At 40.7% G+C, this 22,254-nt stretch overlaps 1 protein-coding gene across 4 annotated transcripts in view; it reads right to left on the bottom strand.

Moving 5' to 3' along the window:
• Nucleotides 1-22,246, bottom strand: part of LOC110214105 (uncharacterized) — a 32,545-nt gene extending 10,299 nt beyond the window's left edge. The window contains exons 1-2 of one of the 4 annotated variants that reach the window (XM_020994793.2): nucleotides 22,095-22,246; nucleotides 18,450-18,529 (exon numbers count right to left, since the gene is read on the bottom strand). The gene's annotated coding sequence lies outside the window, so the exon portion shown is untranslated. Of the gene's footprint in view, nucleotides 1-1,861; nucleotides 2,057-18,449; nucleotides 18,530-22,094 lie in introns of those variants that run through there. The other 3 variants (XM_020994792.2, XM_078153870.1, XM_020994794.2) reach the window with 3 other exon arrangements.
• Nucleotides 22,247-22,254: the final 8 nt, after the last annotated feature.

Here is a 22,254-nt window from a genome sequence, read left to right as displayed (position 1 = left end):
AACTGAAAACCTTCAACGTTCTCTGTCTTCTTGGTGTTTGTTTCCTCCTTGCTACCTTGTAGAATGTAAGCTCCTACAGGACAGGACTTTTTTGGTCATAGTAGCTCTGAGATTACAACAGGTGATTAATAAGTGTTGAATTGAATCAAATCTCCTGCTTTTGTGCCTCCTTAATTCTCTAATTCTCTACTGGCTTCTTAGCCTCAGACTATAAATGCCTTCCCAGGGCTGAAAACAAGCCAACAAACAAAACAAACCTTTCCTTGCCTTTAAAAAAAAAAGGTTTTATTCATTTCAAACTTAAATACAAAAAGACAAAAAAAGGAGAACATTTCCATATGCACAGCACAACATAAAAACAAGATTCAATATAGAACCATGAATTTCCATTTCACCACTTTCAAAACTACTGTGCTTTTCTATGCTTCCTTTTTTTTCTTTTGTTCTCTGCTGTATACTTTTTATTTTTTTCTCCTTCCCTCCCCACTCTACCCTAGAAAAGGCTTTCATTAAATACAAATATGTATGTGTGTATATAGAGAGAGTATATACACACACACACACACACACACACACATATAAGTATGTGTGTGTATGTGTAAAACCATACTATACATATGTCTGTTTATCAGTTCTTTCTCTGGAGGTGAAGATTCTTTCTTGGGTCTTTGTAGCTGATTTGAGTATTTATAATACTCAAAATGACTTAGTCATTCAAAGTTGTTCTTAGAACAATATTGCTGTTACTGTGTACAACGTTCTGTTGGTTCTGCTCATTTCAAAGTCTTTCCATATTTTTCTAAAAAATCCAGCTCGTCATTTCTTATAGCACTACAGTATCCTATCACAATCACATGCCACAACTTGTTAAGCCATTCCCCAATGGATGGGCATCCCCTCAATTTCCAGTTCTTTGCCCCCACAAAGAGAGCTGCTATAAATATTTTAGAACACCACACACCTAATAGTGGTATTGCTGGGTCAAAAGGTATACAAAGTTTTATAACTCTCTGGGCATAATTTCAGATTGCTCGCCAAGACGGATCAGGTCAGTTCCACCAACAGTGAATATGTCCCAATTTTTCCACATCCCCTCCAACATTTGTTATTTTCCCCTTCTTTCATTTTAGCCAATCTGATAAGTGTTAAGATGTTATCTCAAAGTTGTTTTAACTTCCACTTCTCTAATCAATAATGATTTAGAGCATTTTTTCATGACTATATATAGTTATTTTTTCACTGAAAAGCTGCCTGTTCATATCCTTTAACTAACCTTACCCTTTCCATCATATCCAGCAACCATCCCATTTCTTCCTTTCTATTGGCTGCCAAACTTGAGTTGTCTACGCCAGCTGTCTGGGTGTGCTCAGCCATTCATCCTCTCTTCAGCTCCCTAAACCATCACTACCATGTTGGTCACAAGACGGCCAGTCCCTAAGGCCCCCTCCTCCTGCCAGTGGATAGAGCACTGAACCTGGAGTTAGGAAGATCTGAGTTCAAATTCAACCTAAGATACTTACTAGCTGTGTGACCCTGGGCAAGTTACTCAACCCCTGTTTTGCCTCAGTTTCTTCATCTATAAAATGAGGATAATAATAGCAACGACCACCTACAGTGGTTATGAGGTTCGAAGGAGATCTTTGTAAAGTGCTCTGCAAACCTTAAGCACTTTTTATAAATGCAAGCTATGATTTCAACATGGTATAGTTAATCACATCACAATGTCATACAACATTAATAATGACAACAATCATCTTCATCACTCTTGGCCTCGGATCGGGGAGCGGTGACATGCGCTTAGAGATCACCAAGCCCGCTAGCTCCACCGTATCACAGACGGGGAAGCTGAGGCCAGACTCACCTGACTCTGCAGGGCAGCGCGCAAATGGCGGCACAGGTCGTTGCTTTCCGAGAATCCACTGCCCACCCTCGGCTAGAGCGGCCGGACTCCCCGGCTCTTCTCCGCTCCCTCCAGGCCGCTCTAGCCGCTCAGCGGACTCCCCTCTCTATGGTTTCTCCGCATCTTCCCTTTTCCCTTGAAGGCTGGAAGCTTGCCGTCCCCGCTTGCCCCCACCCCCACGCAAATCCCCCAGCTTCTTCTGGGTCTCCTCCGTGCTTCAGGCCCTGTCCCCTTCCACTCGGAAGAAGAAAGGCTTTCCGGCAGGTGTTAAACCTGTAGGGGCTGCTCTGGGCGTGGAGTGCTACCCCTGAGAGTCAAGTGTGCTGCCGTTCAAGTGAACGGGGCCGAACCGCCGTGGTACCTCTCATGGGCCGAGCCTCAGCTCCTTTTTCAAGAGATGTCGTTTATAACACTAGGGAGGCAGCTGGGTGGCTCAGTGGATAGAGCTCTGGGCCTGGAGTCAGGAAGACCTGAGTTCAAAATAGCCTCAGACCCTTAGCTGTGTGACCCTGGGCAAGTCACTTAACCTGTTTGCCTTAATCCACTGAAGAAGGAAATGGCAAACCACTCCAGTACTTTTGCCGGTAAAAACCCATGGACGTCTTGGTCGGGTCACTTAGCGTCAGACATGACAATGACCAAATAACTAGATAGTCCTGGAGCTTCCTTTGGGAAGCTGCATCATTATTCCAGGCTTGCTGCCACTGCTGGCAACATTTCCAGGTCTCTGCTTTGGAAACAGCCTGCAGAGCTAGCTTACCAAATGCAAAAAAGCTGGCTTCTTTACTTAATAGTAACAAGAAATTATCATCATAACTGGCATTTATATGCTGCTTTAAGGTTTGCAAAACACTTTACAAATGTTATCTCATTTTATCCTGGGAGGTAAATGCTATTATTATCCTGATTTTACAGATGAAGAAAACTGAGGCAGATAAGTTGAATGACTTGCCCATCATTACACAGCTAGTAAGTGTCTGAAATTGAATTTGAACTCAGATCTTCCTACTCTAGGTCTGGTGCTCTATCCTTTTGCACTGCACTACTCAGCTATCCCTTTATCTGATACTTTTCTTTGCCTCCCTCTCATTCTGCTTGGTTCATCTCCTGAGCTCTCCTTTAGCTCTGTTATCCTCAATTATTTGACACAATAGCTGGAGGACTCCACAGGAAGGGGCTGTGTTCCTACAGGATTAGGGTCCAAGACCTAGACAGAGGGGCTCTTCAGGGCATGGAAGAGGGGTGTCCCCAAAATAAAAACCCTTTCATACCACATCCAACAGTTAATAACTGTATGAAATGATAAAAATGTATTTCTTGTTACCAAAGATCTAGACCTTAGAACTCCTTCCCCTTCATTTTATAGATGAGGAAACTGAGGCCCTAAGATGTTAATTGACTTGTCATGGGTAGTATATGGCAGAGCTCAGATTTGAACTCAGGTACTGTGACTGCATGTTCATGTGTTCAACACTTTTCCCCTTGGCCTGGAAGAAAAAGAGAGGGGAGGGGAGGGGAGGGGAGGAAAAAGCAAGACAGTTTCTGCTCTGAGAAGCTCACATTATAATGGGAGAGACAATACATATGGGTTTCAGCTGCACATCAGACGGAAAATCCCAACTAACAGTAGAACAACAGGGCAGATGGTCATAAATCTTCCTTTGTATCATTTCCACTGATAAAACCATTTGATATGGTTCCACTGAACCAACTGATAGTACCAAAGTCTTTGGTAATGAAAATTTTAATTTCTGGCTCTTTAGTAACTGTGGCTGCTGAGAAGACAAGGCCTGTAGGACCTAGAGAGCTGCTGTGCAGTTACCACACCAAATGTCCACAAAGGTTACTCCTGTGGACTATGGCTGCAGAGGGGCAGGAGAAAAGCAGGACTGGTAGCCTGGGGACTGATGTTTGCAGGGATGTTGTATCCGTTCTCCACAAGGGTTACTCCCCTGGATGATGACCACCAGGGGGTGGGGGTGGACTGGAGACAGAACTGGTGGTCTGTGGGGCATTGCAGTTCCAGATGCTTTGGGAATACCGTAAGTATGCATGTATTTGTAGATACATTTACATATATAGGTATATATTTATATGAAAGTATTTTGTTGCTACAAAGTGCTACATAAATGTGTAAGTGGCTATCACTATTGAAGAGAGCACCCTGAGTGTGATGAGTACCCATTGTGGAAGGGACAAAAGTGTGTTTAATGCAGAGGCAAATGCAAGTTTTCTATGTGACCTGGATGTGGCAAGTACAAAGGCCAAATTTTTTTTTACTTTTTGTTGTTATTTTGAAGATAGCTTTTTCTTTTTTTCTTCTTCAATTATCAAGCATTTATTTTTTTCACTCTCTTTCCCCCACTGAAAAAAAAAGAAAAACAAAACCATTGTAACAAATACAGTATGCATGGTCGAGCAAAAAAAAAAAAAATCCCATATGAGGTTAAATATATTAATTCTCATATTCCCCAGTAAATTAGCATACTTTTTTGAAGAGCTTTGCTTCTTTTGCCCTTGTGATTCCTCTGGCAGGCACAATTTGGGATTTGCCCACATGAGTGCTCTGGATCTGGACTTCAGTCATTCACAGGATTCACTCAGTCTAAGTCAATAAGGACACCTGATTGCTAGCAGGCTTATGCTAATACTCATTCCTAAGTAGTTTCTAAGAACTTCCTCTTTCCACAGAGAGAACGAGAAATTCTCAAAAAGATAGCATTATATTTTCAGCTTTTAAGCTTTTATTCAGGAGGAATATAATTCCACTTGACATCTATTTTCTCCCTCCAGCCAAAGTTAACAGGAGACAATTCCTTTCATTATATACTGATGTTCATATAAATATACATACTTAGAACTTGAGACCATCAGCTCCTGTTTCCTCTCCCCTGGGCACTATCCATGGTGCTGAAGCAGGAATATCTTGTTTCAGGATTCAGTGATATTTGAGGATGCGGCTGGGTATCTTACCCAGGAGAAGTGGGGCTACTTGGACCCTGCTCAGAGGTGCCTCTACAGGGAAATGATGCTGGAGAATTATGAAAATGTGGTTTCTCTTGGTAAGGCTTCTCCTTTGACAGATCAGATTTTGGGATAAGGGCTCAGGTCAGCATTCAGAAATTAGCAATCTTATCCAAGGTGAGAGTGGCACCGCATGTAGGTCTAACTACTCCTTAGGTGCTACAAATTCTAAAATTATCCACTTCTCACCCCCTACATCAGCCTCTCAGTTCTTTTTTTAGTTTGTCCTATTTTATTTAGACTATCTATAACATATTAATATGTAAATGCCTTAAATTTCCAAAATAAAAGTATTTACAATTTAATAGAGGACCTTATTAACCTAAATTCATCTCTCAATGGTGGGAGGCAGCTTATTGTATTTAAATAATGCTGGGCCAAGAGCCAGAAGACCTGAATTCAGAGTGGCACCATGGAAAGTACACAGGATTTAGAGTCAGAGGAGTCCCATAGGTTCATATTCTGCCTCTGACATGTGACACCTATGTGAACTTGGGTAAGTCATTTAAACTGTCTTGGGCCACAGTTACATTATCTGTCAAAGGTACATGCTGGACTAAAGGGCCTCTGAGATCCATTCCAGATTTAAGTCGATGATCCTATGATTCTAGTCCCAAGTTCTCCCAGCAGCTTATTAAATGTGACCTCAGGCAAGTTACAGAGCACTGACCTTAGAGTTAGAAGATCTGAGTTTAAATCCTAAATCTGCCACTAACTTACAGTGTGATATTGGATAAGACACTTCACCTCCGAGTCTCTGTTTCTTCATCTGTACAATTATAGGGTCAGACTAGATGGTGGATCTAAGGTCTCTTTCAGCTTTAAAATTACAGAATCTCTGATCTGGATTGGACTTGTGAAAGTTCTAGGTCATCTAGTTCAATCCCTATCCAAAGCATCAAAGCTATGCACAAACCTCTCTCTGCCTCAGTTTCCTGATCTGTAAAATGAAAGGAGTTTTATCTATCCTTAATGTTGTGTCCAGCTTTAAAAGGGCAGCGAGACGGCACGGTAGATAAAGTACTGGGCCACAGTTAGAAAGACTCCTCTTCCTGAGTTCAAATATAGCCTCAGACCTTTACTAACTGTGTAACCCTTGAAAGTTATTTAACACTTTGCCTCAGTTTCCTCATCTGTAAAATGAGCTGGAGAAGGAAATGGCAAACCACTCCAGTATCTCTGCCAAGAAAACTCCACATGGGGTCACAAAGAATCAGACACAACTGAAAAACAACTGAACAACAAGCAACAACCTGCTTTAAAAATCTAACATCCTATTATTCTGCTCTAAAATGAGGTATTTCAACTTTCTGTTCCTAATGGGCCAAGTGTCACTAGAAAGTCTATTCTAGACACTACAGATATAAGTAGAAACTTCACACCTTCCCAGTGGAAAGAGCACGAAAATTCAATGAATTTTTCCCCTGTGTCCAAATGACCAACTGCCTTATAGAATCCTTCTCCCTCTTCAGAGAACTCATATTTGAGGCCCTTCTAACAAGTCCCTGGGTCTTTCCATGCTCTTCTAGATATTGTCTTTCTTTTCTTACCTGCCTCCTACAGACAAAATGTCAACTTCAAATAGGCTTGGAAACCACAGAGGGCATGGTAGATAGCATATTACTCAGATGAAAAAAGTTAGAACCAACAGTCCTGAATTTTGTGAGGTTGGGGGGGGAAAGACAGAAATTAAACTCACAGCAAAGGATCCTCCTCTAGAGACTTCCATCTAGGTTGACATTGATCAGTCAGTACCCTTTGGACTTGGCCATTCAACTGAAGTCTAGTAATGATGTTAATTTAAAAAATTAGTGAGTCTGGCATGGTCTCGTACCACAGTTCTCCTACCCTTTAATGGTGGGTCTAGAATTTTACTACAAAGTCAAGTCAAGCTGTAGTTTTCATATTCTATCATCACTTTGGAAATTGAAGGGTGAACCTAGCTCCAGTCTTGAGGTATTTCTCTTGTTAACCATGATTCTTCAGAGATTACTGACAGCAACTCAACATTTACTTGGGAGAGTTGTTTAAGTATAATGAGATGTAATTTGTCTGGGCCAGTTGCCTACAATTCTGATACATAGGTTCCCAAAGTGGGAGATACCGCCCCCTAGGGGGCGCTGGAATGATCCAGCAGCATCCAATGGTAGTAGCCTCAGGTGCAATTGAGGGGTGTTGAATAAAAACACAAGGGGGTGGTGGAAGCATAAGGAAAGAAGAGAAGAGAAGAAAATTTTGAAAAACTGTTCATATATGTTTCATCTGTTCTATAACAGACTTAAAGTTGTAGTGATTACATTATTTTCCAAATGAACACACAAAATGCAAGTTATAACCAATCAAGTCAGCTGTGGTCTTGTCCACTGACAGGACTTGACAAGCAGGTGTTGGCAGGCAAGCATGTCATGCATTGTTGGGAAGTCCAGCATGCATCAGTGGGAATATGTATGTGTAATGACTTGTTTACAATATGATACTATATAAGTTACATGACACAATATTGCATCCCAAAATTTCAATGCAGGAAAAAACCCACAAATTTACAATAAATTATTTAATTTAAGATGCATCATTTAAAAAACTATATTTTTTGAAATGATACAAATTTCAAAAAACATTAAAGGGTTAAAGAAAGTAGATTTTCAGAGGAGCAGTGAGTAATTTTTAAAAAAAAGGGGCGGTAAGCCAAATAAGCTTGGGAACCTCTGTCTAGGATAACTAGGAACTTTCCTCTCATCTCTTAATTTACTTCAGGTTTCAGTGAGCTGTAAATTCTTTTTCTTCTGTCTCATCTATTTTGAGGGTCAGTCTCCTGAGGGTCATAGAGAAAGAAGTTAAACAGGAATTAAATAGGTCTTCTTTCCCTCTTCATCTGTTTTCATTGTTCTCTCTGTCCCAAGAAGGGAGCCCCTATAACTTCCTTGTTTTTCTCCTTTCCTCAACCAACACAGGCTAAAAAAAGTCCTTGGCATCCATTTAAAACCTTAGCTTCTACAAAGCTAAAATCTTCCTTAAGCTATTTTCTTTAAAATGTGTAATAAGCATGAAAAATTAGGCTCGAGTCAGTCATCCTAATGGTAATTTCATCTTCCAGAAGTTAGACTTACCAGTATGCCTTTAAAAAAAACCACAACAGTTATTTCTGGAGAATCCAACCCCAGAAATGAATATTCCCTTGTAACAAAGAAAAACAGATAAACAAAAACAACCAATATAGTGATCACATCTAACAGTGTAAGCAATGTTTAAGTCTCAGCTCTCTCCTGAGAGGAGGAAAGTTTATTACATTATCTGTCCTTTGGGATCAAAATAGGACATTATAATTACTTAAGGTCTTTCTTTTAGTGCTTTTTTCATTTACATTATTGTAGTCATATATGATATCAACCAACAAGCATTTCTTAAGCACCTACTATGTGCCAGGCATTATAAGTACTAGTCTTCTGATTCTTCTTCATTCTGCATCAGTTCACATGGAACTTCCTATATTGCTCTGAATTCCTTATATTTGTCACTTCTTGTTGTATAGTAGTGTACAGTAGTGTTCTATTATTTTCATGTATCAGTTTTTTTCAGTCAATCCACAACTGATGGGTATATTTGTTTTCAGTTTTTAAAAGTGCTGCAGTGAACATTCTGATACTATATTTTACATTACACTTTTCATTCTTGGTTTGGTGTCCATAATTTCCTTTTGACTCTTTTAAGATCAGTTCATCTAAGAGCTCACCATGCAGCCACATGGTCTCTAGATGCCTCCCTTCTTCCTGCAATCTACATTGTATCCCCAGATGGATAGCAGATGCTGTAAAAAGGATTCTGATCCAGACATAGGTTGGACTAGACAGCCTTGGAAATCCCTCTAAATTCTAAAATTCTATGACTCTGACTCTTACTTAGAATCCTTTAAGACTCCATCATCAGAATCCTTTTTGTGAAAACATTGGACTGGACTTTGCCAGTGTGCTCTTAGTGAACTTGATGGGGACATGGTCACTTTATTTAAAGGTTCTTATCCCTTCTTTCAACTAGTTCCTTCTTAATTGGTCAGAACCAGATCCACAATAGCAGCTCCCATTTCTATTTCTTCCCCCTTCTGAAAGGTGAAATTATCACTAAAATGACTGGCTCCTGCTTGCCTTTCCAGGTTTATTAAACTTCATTCTCATTCAACCTCTGTATGTTTTAATTAGGCTGCCCTCACTGCTGTTCCCTATATATGACATTTCATCCTGTCTTTGTGCCGGTTTTGTCATCTATATCAAGAACTCATTATCAGTTTTTTTTCAGTTGGCCAGGTGGTTGTAGTAGTAGTAGTAGTAGTAGTAGTAGTAGTAGTAGTAGTAGTAGTAGTAGTAGTAGTAGAAGAAGAAGAAGAAGTAGTCATAAAAACTCTTTATCTATCTAGTGCTTCACAGTTTACAAAATGCTTTCTTATAACAATGCTATGAAGTAGCTAGTAAAATATTCCCACCACAATATCACCTTATTTCTCCTTTTTGTCCTTACCCAAATGTTCTACACCATGTTTTTCCCCTCAGGTTTAGGGATTTCCATGATGCCTGTATATGGGGTATTCAGGGAGGGCTAGCATCTGTGAGAAATGATTCATTTGGACCCCTACTCTATTTCAATCAGTATTAATCAGTTTGATATTTTACATAAATCATACAGGGATAATTAGATAAGATAGGTTCTTATGGTAGACCTTTATAGTAGGCCTCAAACTTTAATCCAACATTCTCCATTTGTTTACCATAATTATAAAGCTCACTTACACAACTATAAGAATGCTTACAAAGATGTCTCCATTCTGTTTTGCTCAAATTCTACATCCAAACCCAGTGTGGGTAAGATGCTTTGATTCTTTAGAAAGTACCCCAATTTATTTTTGTACCTCTGGACCACCCTCTCTTGCCCAACATGAACAGATGACCATATTATAACCATCTTATGACCACCCAGTCAGCAGGGATATCCTGTGCTTCACCTAACCCATGACTCCCCTGCTGATACATCATTTTTGACCTTTGAGACCAAGGTCTATCAACCAATGAGATTCTGTATTTTACCATGCCTCTTTTGCATATTTGGGTCTCAAATCCTATACAAAAACAAGGTCGGGGAGGCAGGGGCATCTCCGATCATGAGGAAGATCTGAGGTCCACTTCATTAGAGGGCCCCACGGACCCTTTAATAAAGTGCCAGTGGCTCAGATCTCTGCCTCAGTGATTCTTCTTGCAAGTTGGACAGTTTTCAACCCCACACATCTCTGCTGTGAGGGCCTGTCAAGCCCTTTTTAGGGATGCTCATCCACCTTTGGTGTTCACCTGTCACTCAACTCTCAGCAACCAGGGACCTTGAGCCATTCTTGACCTCTCTATGGGTTTGAGAATCAATGCTGACTGCCCAATGAGAAGTGATTCCTGAAATTATACTGATTCCCCAAGAAAATAACCATTGACAGACTCTTCCTCAACCTGAAAGGAATAAAGAGCTATGCTCAGCTGGCCAGTCAATCTGAACCTTTAGAATCATGTAGATAGTACAGATCTGAAGTGAAAGTGAAATATCTGTTCACCAGTCCCACGAAGTACCTTTTCATTTCCAGGAGATTACATCATGAAAATGAATTTTGTTTCCTCTTTGCCCATGCTTATTTTCTCAACTTTTTTTCTTGTCCAGTTACTATAGCTAGCATTTCTGGAATTCTGTCAAACAACATAGTGACAACAGATATGCTTACTTTATCCTGGATCTTACTGGAAAGGCTTGTAGTGTTTCTCCTTTGTAGAAACTGTAGAAACTCTTGATTTTAGATAAATACTATTTACCTTTTTAAGAAAAGATCCATTGATTCCTATGTGTTTAAAATTTTTTTAATATAAATATTTGGTCAAAAAGCCTTTTCTGCATCAATTGATCTAATTTGTATGATTTTGTCATATTAATATGACCTATTATGCTTATAGTTTTCCTCATGTTGAACCAACCCTGTATTCCTGGTAGAAATCCAACCTAGTCATAATCATCTTTTGAATATTTTGCTGTAGTTTTGAATTAAATTGAAATCTGCCTGTCTGCAAACTCCCCTCCCCCACCCAATGTGCCGAATTCTGCCTTCAGAGACCACATAGAACAAGTCTTATCCCTCTTCCATGTGTCAACCCTTCAAATACTTAAAGAAAGTTATCATGTCCTCATTAAATCTCATTCTCCAGGCTAAACAACTCCAGTTCCTTCCACTGGTCCTCCTATGTCATGGTCTTTGGTCTTTCACCATTTCAGGCACCCTCTAATTTTTCAATGTCCTCCAATTTGCCAGCCTGGATGAACTCAATTCTATTCTGATCACTCCTTAATCCTATATTACCTCAATACTTATGAACTCCTAAGTGTCCTTTCAGTTCTAACATTCAGTGATTCTGAATAATAAAATCTCACAATGCTTCTAATGTTTAACTGTTTTTTAGTTACTTTCTGAAACAAAAGTCATCATAATAACAGTTATGGAGAGGTGCATGGTACAGTAGACAGAGAGGTATTCTTGGAGACAGGATGCCCTGCCAGGACATAAACTAGGTATGTGACTATGGCCAAGTCACTTAACTTATCTGGGACCCAGGAAACTCTCTCAAAGATTATAGGCTTAGAAATAGAAGGGAATTTTGAAGTCATCTAATCCAACATCTTCATCTTATAGATGAGAAAAATGAGAAGTGAAGTGATTTTTCCAAAGTCATACTTGAAGACTAAATTACAGAGGAGTTGTTGATTTACATTGGTGGATATAGTTTCTACACTAGGTATAACAACAAAAGTAAAAATAGTATACTAACATAGAACACTTTGGAGATTTCTAAGCACTTTACATACATTATCTTGTTTGAGCCTAATAAAAGCATTGTGAGGTATGTCCTGTTTTGTTCTTCCTAAGCATGTTGTGAGCTCTTCATGAACAGGAATTATATTTTCTACCATGCCTGAACAGGAACTGCCTCTATAGCATCACTGAAAAATTGCAATCTCACCTCTCCTTGAACACCTCCAGGCCCCTGGGTATGTGCTTAGTCCTAAGGATTTTCCTCAACCATACATTAAACACACCTGACCTCCCCTCAGAAGGCCAAATATATCATTGGGGCAGTCAAGGAGGAAGTAGGTAGACCTCTTCCTCCCCCTCTGCAAGTGTCAGGCCACCAAAGAGCAAGCCCAGAAAGAGCTGATAGATGAGACCAAGATCACTGGAAAGTTTAATGTCCTTCCAGAGGCTCCAAGCTGCTCCTGGGGTGACCTCTGCCTGACATATCCTACTGGTCTTTCTAAACATCTCTCTGCACTCCACTGTCCTGAAGGAGATAAAGGAATACCTCTTCTCCCTTTCCAACTAAAGTAAAATTCCAATTGAGAATGGTGTTAGACAGACAGAGATGGGCAAGCCTTGACCACCCTGCTTATATTGTTTAAAAGGGGGCCTTTCTGAAGCCAGAGATATCTCCTTTAACTCAAGCAGAAAGAGCCAGATTGCAGTCATACTGGATCTTATTTTATAATTCTCTTTATAGCTCATTTGTGAACAAAAAGGAGAAATGGGCTGGATAAGAGTATACCTAGATGTATTCAGAACTGTATGTAAAGTATAGATTTTAAAAGTGAAATCATTGTGCAGCGAGATTTCTAGGAGAGTGCCCCAGGTATCTGTCCTTAACCCTGGATCAGCATTTTAACCTTTGAGTTGGATAAAGGCATGCTTATCAGATATAGGAAGGGGACAAGGCTGAATACAGTAACTAATGCTATGGATGACAAAATCAGAATTTTAAAATAATGGAGTGAAAAAATAAAATTTAATTTAAAAGGGATATATACAGTCTTGCATTTAGTTTCAAAAAATCAACTGTAAACATAGAAGATATGAGACAGTTGGCTTAAAAGCATTTCATGCAAAAACTTTAGTTGACTGCAAGCTCAGCATGAACCACTAGTGTGGAGTGAATGCTAAAAAAGCTAATGTAATCTTAGGTGACATTAACAGAAGCATTCTGTCCAGAACAATGGAAGTAATACTTCAGCTGTGCTAAGAGAGGTAATTAAATGCCTCTGAAAATGGAAATTGCAAAACAGAAATCATGAGCTTTACCAGAGGATCTGGGATGGCCCTCCAGTGTGAATTCTTTGATGACTAAGGGATCAAGTCTGGCTAGAACACAGAGTGTATGGAGGTGAATAAAGTACTCTAGAATAGGTGACATTTGTGTATTATTCCATTTTGTGAGACTAGGATTGAGAGCAAGGAATTGTCTTCAAAAAAGAACATTTCTAGAGGAGGTGATACCAAAAAGACCTGAATTTCTTGATGCCTGTGAACATGTAGGCAAGTTAGAAGCATATCAGGGAAACACCACAGGTGAAAAACTGAACAAATCACTTTTCCAAGAAAGTGCTTCTGACAGTGCCTGGAACACAGAAAGCCTTTAATAAATGCTTGTTCTCTTCCCCAGCCTCCATGAGCTTTCAAAGATCCAATCTAATCCAAGAAATACTTATTAAAACTAGTGTAAGAAGACATTGTGCCAGGTACTGGAAATACAAAAACAAAAAATTTTTTTAACAGTCTCACTCAAGAAGTTTATGTAAACAGATATGTGTATATGTAACAACTCAAGGAAGAAAGGAACACTGACAACTAGATGAGCCTCCTGTAGGAAGTGGTACATAAACCTAGTTTTGACACAATCTAAGAATTCTACTAAGAGTTAGAGGTAAGAAAGGCGTGTAGTCCAGGCACATGGAACAGCATGGAGATGAGGCGGCAGATCAATGACAATAGCTTGGTTATTTCTTTTATGACCCTACAATGTAGCTCATAGAGGGCCTGGTGATGTGAATTCATCAATGGCAATAAGATTTTCTCCTACTTATCTTGAGTTTTAACATACTTTAGCCATTTTTTCCTATCCTTTCCAATCCAAAGATCATTCTCCTTGGCAGAAAAAAAAACTAGAAGAAAAATGAATAGAGCAATCCAGTCCATTACTTTCAGACCTTCCACTCCAAGCAGTGGTCCTACACCTTCTTTTGTCTTTCTCTTTTTATTTGTTGTTTTGTTTTGTTTTGTTTTTTGCTTTAGATCCATGATTTTATCCATGGGGGGAACTTCCAACGTAGATGCTCCCTTTACCGAAGCATATTAGCCACTCATTTGGAACTTGTGGTCTTGCAGCATTGTCTAGGGCACTGAGAAGTTAACTGATTCAGAGTATGTGTTATAGCCAGGGTCTGAACCCAAGTCTTCCTACTTCAAAGTCTGCTACTACTCAATGATGCTTCTTTTTCACACAAATATATTTTAAAAACACAAATGTCCTTTCTTTTCTGTTCTTAGCTTTTTGCCATGCTTTTGTGTTCCTCTGTAACTGCCTTTTCTTCACTATTCTGTATATCATTTAAAAATCTAAGTTAGTTGATGAGTTCTCTCAGCAACCACATTGTTCTCTTCAGACAACTCATACTTTTCTTCCTCATCAGAATTATTTCTCTGTTTGTTGTTGTTGGGTTTTGTTTTTGTTTTTTAAGAATTCCACTTTTGAAAGCTTCCTATTTCTCCTATACTAACTTCTGTATATTCTTTCTTTAATTCTTTAAAATCTGTTCTCCTAAAATCTAGGATACATGTCAGACTACACCTAGCTTTCTCTTACTTTTTTGGTCACAAATTATGACGCAAAATGATCACTTCTCTCATCCCGCCTTCCCCCCAACAAACTCCCAGGTTCCCACCATTTCCACCCCAACAATGAGTTCCTCCTCATTGCTGAGAATCAGATCTAGGACAGATCCAGGATAAAAAGATGAAAAATAACCCACATTCTACCCTCAAGAACCTGACAATATGAGAGCTATCAGATATGAGCATGATTCAACACAGAACATGGAAGGGGCAAAGGAGATACAAAACACTCTTCAAAAATCTGAGGAGTAGGGGCAGCTAGGTGGTGCAGTGAATAGAGCACCGGCCCTGGAGTCAGGATGACCTGACTTCAAATCTGGCTTTAGACACTTAACACTTACTAGCTGTGTGATCCTGGGCAAGTAACTTAACCCCAATTGCCTCACCAAAAAAAAAAAAATCTGAGGAGGGAGAGATTACACTGAGCTAGAGAAATCAGGAAAGACTGCATGGATGAGATGCACCCTGAATTTGGCCTGGTTGTATGAATTTTCTTTTGGTTCATTTGACTAGCTTCTGCCAGTAAGCCAGCACAAGTCAGAGATAAGGGACAGTAAAGTTTTCATTTACTCAGAGTGAGATGCACTCCACCAGCAGTTGGTGGACATGTGTATTCCTTACAATGTGAGAAATAATATTTATACTTTACATGAAACAAAAGAGGGAAAAAATGGCTACCTGTTAGAGTGCAGCTGGTTATACACAGCAAAAAGGGCATGCTCATTAAGGAAAATATATATCACTAGTTACAAGAGATAGAGAAGGAATGTGTTCTTGTTAATATAGCCAGCTGCATTAAGTCAAAGGGAACCATACATCACTTGTGAGATAAGATAAAGAAGGGGAGCATATATCCTTTGGCTGTTGAGGTCCTCCTTTGTAGCACTTACGTATTCTGTAGCAATTAGGGGAGGAAAGAAGATACTGAAGGAAACCAGCTGTTGTAAGCTGTTCCCACAGTTCACGTAGGGGTCATCCATAACAAAATGGCAAACACAGAACAAAATGGAGTAAGTTATGTCAAGTCTTAACAGACGACTCTTGGCTCTTAAAAAATCCATTTTTAACAGTCTTAAAGGAAAATCAGAGAATCAGAGATCTAGAGTGAGAAGGGACCTCGGAGACCATCTAGTCCACCTCCCACCTCATTTTACAGATGAGGAAACTGAGGCTCTGGGAAGTTAAGTGACTTTTTCAAGGTCACAGAGGTAATAATTATTGGAGGTTGATCTTTGAACTCAGGGCCTCTGACTCCACAGTTCATGTTTTTTGCATTTCAATAAATTCAAAATAAGGAAGAAATACACTCCAGGGATGGGGGAATAGCCTATGGACATGGATGTGCATGCATGCAGATTAAGCTCAAGGAACAGTATGAAGGAAAGCATCATTTACAATGTCATGAGAAATGAGATTAGAAAGATAGTTTGGAGTAAGATTGTGGGAGCCTTCAATGCTAGGCAAAGAAGTTTATATTTTAGCCTATAAGTGAGGAGGAACCTCTACAAAATCCCTCTCTGTGGAGAGGTGACGCTGAATTCTTAAAGGCTATGACAGTGTAAGCTCTGACAATTTCTAAACTACTGGAAAGGCTTCAAATTCGGCCCTGGCAACAGACTGAGTCTGTTTTCTGAGGACCAGCCTAATTAACTTTGGAGAAGCACATCAAAAACGTGTTGGTCACTTGGGGATGAAATTTTTGGCCCTGGTAAACATATAATAAAAATTTCAGAACTGGGTGGTCCTCTTCCACTTCTGCAATTATGGTAGCAGAGTTAGGGAAAAAGAGACAGAGAAAACTAGGAATCACACCATTTCCAGACTGTCAGTAAATTTTAATTTGATTACTGTTACACTAAATGAGATCCTTATGCAGCTACCAATGCTGGAGAAGCTGAATCATAGCAATCTTGATGTTCCCAATATAAATAAAACCAGAAGAAAGAAGGAAAAGTTGACTGATCAGGCCTTATCATATCCAAAGGCACTAGGCAGCTCTTCCTGGTTGGATAGATCTCTCTAAACTGAAATGTATGAATTTAGATGAATGATAAATTAATAAAAATTGTTTCTGCCAGACTTGTGCCTAAAACATAGATTAAAGTATCAATGTTCTTCTTCAACAAACACATACCTGAAAACAAATTCCCTTTATATCATTCCCAACAAGTAGCCATTCAGCCTTTGGTAAACCATGAGTCCAAAAGAATAACCATCAAACTCGATGCTCACCTACCTTCTGATAGAGAATTGAACAACTTAAATACAGAAAGAGACATCCATTTTCAGACATGGCCAATTGAGGCATCTATTTTTCTGAACTATAGCTATGTATTATGGGCTTTATTTTTCAAATTTGTTTTTCAAATGTGCGTTCAAGTCTCACCTCTGCCACTTACTTGCTGTGTGACCTGGGCTAAGTCACTTCTCTCCAGGCCTCAGTTTTTTCACTTGTAAAACAAGCAGTTAGCCTGAAGGAATTCAAAGGCCCCATCTAGCTCTAAATTGGTGAATGTCTGTGAGGCTAGGTACACAGGGGTCAGTCTTAGCCTCAGGGGCTGAGGAGGGCTGATGGGAGGACAAAGGCAAAACGCAGAGAGATAGTAGTAGGAAGGCCTACGGACTATCCATGCACCGTCTAGAAGCACTTCAGGTCTGTTCCTCTCCCTCATTCCTCAGATTGGTGGCAAAGATAATCGAGGTGTTGGTAACCTGGCCACAAGGAATAGTAATCTCATAAGGTCCCACCCCTGGGGGAAGGTAGGAAACTCCCACTTTAGGGAAAATCTGCACTTGTCCTTTAAAGAGAGAGCTGGGCACGGAGCAGTAAGGCCAAACTTTCTACAGGAGGAAGACTTGGATTCAGTGGGAACTCAACGATGATGTTCATTTCCAACACTGTACAGATCAGGCCTGTAAACAAGGACCAGGGAGCAGATATGTCCTGTGTCTAAGCCTTGACAGGATTAGAAATCACACATCCCTGAATCTTAATTCCAAGCCCTTAGACCCCTACTAGCTGTTCACAAAACAGGAAGCCAAGAAGGTCAGACATGATTACTAGGAAGAGGCCTTACCCAGCTAGACCACATTGCCATAATTCTCCAGCAACACATCCCTGTAGAGGCCCCTCCAAGCAGGGCCCCAAAGGCCCCACTCCTCCTGGGTGAGGTATACAGCCACATCCTCAAACATCACCAATTTCAGAAACAAGACATTCCCACTGCAGCCCTGGAGATGGGCCAACCGTTCTACCCTAGGTTGAGGAGGGACTTGGGAGAGGAAGAGGAAGAGGAGGAGGGACCTTTAAGATCATATGGTAACAGAATCAGAGTTGGAAGGGATCTTAGAGGTCATCCAGTCCAACCCCCTCATTTTATAGATGAGGAAACTGAGGACCAGAGAAGACCAGTGATTTGCTCATAATCACAAAGGTTGTAAACGGAAGAACTCTTACCATTGTTCTATGCCACTCAGGCAAAGTTCTGATTGTATGTGCATGTGTACATGAATGTGACTCTGGATGTAAACTGGAATAAGAGTGATTCTATAGATCTGTGAGAATACATGTGTTAAGAGTGTGTGTGTATGCTGGGGAGGTATTTTTACATGTATTTACTGTGAGCATATTTGTGCATACCTCCCAAGAGGAAAGGGAGATAACTAGACAGACCCTATCATCATATGTGTGAAGTGTACCTCTGAGTTTTATAAATCGACTTTACAAGCATGACCACAGCTAGACAACAGGTTATATGAAAAGAGCAATGAGGTATCAGGAAGAATAGAGCTCACCTGGGGCCTTGCTGACAGGAGAGTAGATGCCATCGTCTGGTCACCTGGGCTCCTCCAGGCTCCTCTGGATAAGAAGGAACCTGGTTAGCAGATGGAGTTAAGAGAAGAGAAAGGAGTATGACAGAACAGCCCTCCCCAAAGCTCCCCAGCAATCTCTGCTTTATTCATGCTAATTCAACAAACATTTGTGAAGGGTCTCCTTTCTCATTTCCCCTTTTAGTTTCTTGGGTTTCCTTGAAGACTCAGCTCAAATTCCACCTTGTGTAAGGGGCCTTTCCCTGTCCCTGCAGTTACTAGTGCCTTCCCTCTGAGATTACTCTATACTTTGTATGTATCTGGTTATTTGAAGGTTGGAAATTTTTTTGCCTTTCTTTGTATTCTCAACATCTAGCACAGTACCTGGCACACCTTAAGCACCTGTTAAAAGCTTACTGATTGACTGACTTAGGCCAGGCCCCACAATTCACATTTATAGAAGATGTCCTATTAAGCTTTAATAGTTTAAAATGGCACTAACCGGCCTTGAAGTCAGGAGAACCTGAGTTCAAATCCGGCCTCAGACCAAACACTTGACACTTAACTAGCTGTGTGACCCTGGGCAAGTCACTTAACCCCTACTGCCTAAAAAAAAGAAAAAAAGAAAAAAAGAAAATGGCACTAAGATTTTTGGGACCCCCAATATAGTGTTCTAGTAGGGCTTACAAAACACTTCTTTCAAAGAACCCTGTGAGATGGATTCACAAGTGAATTCTACCAAACATTTAAAGAACAGTTAATTCTAATACTATATAAACTGTTTTGAAAAATAGGCAAAGAAGTCCTACTAAATTCCTTTTCTGACACAAACATAGTGATGATACCTAAACCAGGAAGAGCAAAAACAGAGAAGGAATATAGAAAATTTCCCTAATGAATATTGAGTTCTCTGGCCCTCGGACAGAAAGAAGTCAATCATTCATATACCAGTGTGTAGAGGTTGAGTGACTTGTCCAACCTCTGTGGGCCTCAGTTTCCTTGACTGTAAAATGAGGATAAAGGTTGTGCCACCTCATAAGGTGGTTATGAGGAATTTCTCTTTTTTTAAAAATTTTTTGGCAGTTGGGGTTAAATGCCCAGGGTCACACAGCCAGTACGTGTCAAGTGTTTGGTCTGAGGCCAGATTTGAACTTAGGTCCTCCTGAGACTTCAGGGCCAGTGCTCTATCCACTGTGCCACTTAGCTGCCCCTCATGAGGAGTTTCTAAAAGCACTAAAGAACAGGAGTAACTGATAATGACTTGGTTCCCTCTGGGCAAAATGGGGCAAGAGTAGAATCTGCTACCAAGGAGAGGCATGCTGGAAAAAAATAAATAAATAAACATGTGATGACCTGCTTCAGATTGAAATTGGTTAAATCCAAATTGAAAAATCTGAATTTTTTACTTCAGTTGAATTCCTTGAAGAGTAATAATGTTAGAGGACTATAATTACAGAGAATCGGACACTGGTTTTGTTTTTAATAACTAAAAATGTTTTTAAAAGGAACACTCAAAGACTAACCTAGAGAAAGATCTTTTTGTCTTCTTGGTAACTTTCTATTCTTGTATAGTACCACTAAAGAGAAATATAAACTCTGGGTGATTCTTCGTATTTATATAACATTTTAAGGTTTGCAAAGTGCTTTGCAACTATTATCTCATTTGATCCTCACAATAACCCTGGGAGGTAGGTGCTATTAATATCATCCCCATTTTGTAGATGAGGAAATTGAGGCCAATAGAAGTCAAGGGACTTGCCCAAGGCCATATAGCTAGTGAATACCTGAAGCTGGATTTGAACTCAGATCTTCCTGACTCCAGGTCCAAGGCTCTATCTACTGAGCCACATACAGCTACATCTATGTGTAACTTCTGTGACACTGATCCTCTACGTATCTGTCAAACTAAATGGAATTCTAAAACTAAATGGATTAGTCAGACAGGCTAATTGACTTACTTGCCCATAGTCAGAGGATGCATGTCAGAAGCCAGAGTTTAAACCCAGCTCTCCTGACAGGCAACATTCATCCTCTTCTTCCCTCTGCTATCTCACTGCCTCATCTCCTCATTTCCTGCCACCTCCACTTTCCCTGCTCCCATCTATCCTTCCCAGATCTAGAGGTTCACCTTCCTAAATTGCTGCTTCCAGCCTTTTTATTCTCCTTCATGTTTCCTTGGGCCTCAAGGTCCTCCATTATATGAATGATTAACTTCTTTCCATCCCAGAGCCAGAGAGCCCAGACCTGAGGAGACAGAGTGTGTCTCTTTGTATGTCTTCCGGTATCTAGCTTTATATATAAATTCCATCCTTCGAACTCGATGTTTCTTGCTATCCTCTTTTGTTCTCCCACCTCCTCTCCTTTGGCCTTCCTTTAGACATCTGGTCCAGGGCTTCTTAATCTGACCTCCAGGAACTTGTTCTTTTTCAATGTTTTGAGGTCTTCTTTGTAATCCTTTGTATTTTATTTTGTGCATTTAAAAACATTATTCTGGGAAGGCGTCCCTAGGCTTCACTTGAACTACCAGAGGAGTCCAGGGCACAAGAAAGGTTAAGAACCCTTTAACTAGGCCAGCTCCATTCATTTTACAGAGGAGAGAACAAAGGCTTCAGAAGGTCTAGATGTGAAAAAGTCCTGTTCCCACAGCTCCGTGATTGGTCAGGTAACCAGGGTTCACAAATCCTCTCACCAAAAATGAAGAAAAAACCAGAGGGTGTCTCAGAGGACAGACCCGGATAGAAATGGAATTGACGAGGAGTATCTTCAGTGGTTCATTTCAGAATACATTCAGAAGTACCAGCCCTGGAGTCAGGAAGACCTGAGTTCAAATCTGGCCTCAGACACATAAGGTGCACTAGCTGTGTGACCTTGGGCAAGTCACTTAACCCCATTGCCTAGCCAAATAAATAAATAAATAAAACAGAATACATTCAGAACAATTCCGCTTGTAGTCAGAGGTTCCTAGCAGAGTCTGGTGGAGAGAAACCTGGCTCAAGAGGATCTGGGATCAAAATCTACCTCTGACACTTACTACTTGTGTGACTGTGTACAAGCCATTTAAACTTCTTGGTCAAACCTCCAGTTTCCTCATTTGTAAAATGAATGGGTTGGGTTAGGTGGTCTCTGAAGTCTGTTGAAGCCCTATATCCACTATCCTGTGAAAAAAGCGACCCTTAGGAGGAAGGGGAATGTGAGGGATAGAAAGTTTGATCTGACTTCTGTTCAGATTCGGAGAAAGGGAGGGCAGCCTAGTCTGCTGCCTTCCTCTAAGATCTCCCTTCTCCACCTGTCAAATTCCTGACCTGCACACCCAACACCATCACCAAGAATATTTACCATTTCTGTTGCACTTTAATGTTTGCACAGCACATTTGATGCTCACTACATCATCGTAAGCATCATCCTCATCATCAATAATGAGCATTTATAAAGTACTATGTTTTCATGGGAGATAGAGTTATTGACCAGGGGAGATCACGATTACACACACCCACACACACACCCACACACACCCACACCCCCCCCACACACCCACACACACGGTGGAGGCGTGGCCAGTGCGCGGGGCCTCGGTGACTTCGTGGTGACCCTACCCCGCCCCCCGCCTTTGCCTTGGCCTGGGCTCCTCACCTGGTAAGGGCCAGGCTCCGCAGTCCGGCGGGCCCGCATCCCGGAGAGGCCCCGCAGGCCTCAGGCGGACCGCGGCGTCAGGCCCGGGGCCTCGGCAGTAGCCATGCCAGGCCGAGGCCTCCTGCCGGACCGCTACCGAGACGGCGAGTCCTCCCGGAAG

This window comes from Phascolarctos cinereus, unplaced genomic scaffold (genome assembly GCF_003287225.1).
Source record: "Phascolarctos cinereus isolate Bilbo 61053 unplaced genomic scaffold, phaCin_HiC Scaffold_4;HRSCAF=312, whole genome shotgun sequence".
Classification (NCBI taxonomy): domain Eukaryota; kingdom Metazoa; phylum Chordata; class Mammalia; order Diprotodontia; family Phascolarctidae; genus Phascolarctos; species Phascolarctos cinereus.
The sequence above is the reverse complement of the archived record's forward strand: the minus strand, read 5'-3'. Positions and strand labels throughout refer to the sequence as shown.